Here is a 1289-nt window from a genome sequence, read left to right on the forward strand (position 1 = left end):
CTTTAATCCCAGCACTCGGGAGGCAGAGGCAGGTGGATTTCTAAATTCAAGGCCAGCCTGGTCTACAAAGTGAGTTCCAGGACAGCCAGAGGGCTATACAGAGAAACCCTGTCTCAAAAAACAAACAAACAAAAAAATTGTTTTAAACTGGCTGGAAAGTTCAGGTGGAATTCATAGAGGGCATGGCTGCCCACACAGGGAGCCACAGCCTGACGAGAAAGCTGGGTGGCCCCCTCCTGTGCGAAGGAAGCAGACACTGTGGGCATGGGGCTCAGAGTGAGCATGCAGGCCAGAGGTGAGCACCACTCAGAGTCCACAGCCAGTGTCGTCCTCTCGTCTCGTGTCCAGTGTCCACATCTGGCCTCTTAGCTCAGCCTTTCCCTTGGAACAATGGAATCTTACAGCATTCTGCAGTCAAAGCTCCTTAGACTGCTATGGCCTAAGTCTGAGGCCCCTTGAGGGAGAAGCTGACCCTGGGACACATGGTGTGGTCACATCCCAAGGTCCTCCTGAGTCCCCGTCTCTTTCTCCCTCTGTGGGAGGATCCACTAGACCGCCCCACCCCTGTGCAGAGCCCTAACTCACACACCTGGCTGCAAGGCCTGGGATCAAAAATGGGCTGAACCGCCCTTTCGTGCCTCAGGATAGCCATGTGTAAGACAGGCTATAGCAAGTGCTTCAAGGACACCGTGAGACTCCCAAGATACCTCTGGAGAGACAAAACCAAGGCCAATGCTTTGGAACCCTGATAACTCAGAGCAAAGAGTTTGGCCCAGCAATACGCCAAAGAGAAACAGTGTCCACACCAGGCCTGCACAAACTGCCACACAACAGCCAAGAAAGGGATACCAGTGCTGCCCGGCTGTAGATAGATATGCCAGTGTAGACTGTCCACACTCCTGGCCAAGGTTCTGCCGTGTAAAGGCATAAATGCCAACAGGTGCTTTGTCCAGACAGCAGGACTGGGGACATAGCTGTCAGTGAAGTACCTGTGTCCTAGCTCGGATCCCCGGTGCCCACATAAAATTCTGGGTCCAGCAGCACATTCTGAATTCAGCGCTGGAGAGGAAGAGGCAGGTGGGCCCCTGAAGCTTGTTGGCCAATCAGCCTGACTGAATCAATGAGCACAGGACCAATAAGAGACTGATCATGGCAGGGGGCACAGAGTCAGTCTAACACGGTGGCAGCAGCTTGCAGCATGGGTCGTTCACCTGCTGCTGGATCTGGAAGCAAGGACGGGTTGTAACCCTCAAGCCTTGCCCTAAGTGAGCCACGGATGCCAGCCCAGC

Source organism: Mus caroli, chromosome 2 (genome assembly GCF_900094665.2).
Source record: "Mus caroli chromosome 2, CAROLI_EIJ_v1.1, whole genome shotgun sequence".
NCBI classification, from domain to species: Eukaryota; Metazoa; Chordata; class Mammalia; order Rodentia; family Muridae; genus Mus; species Mus caroli.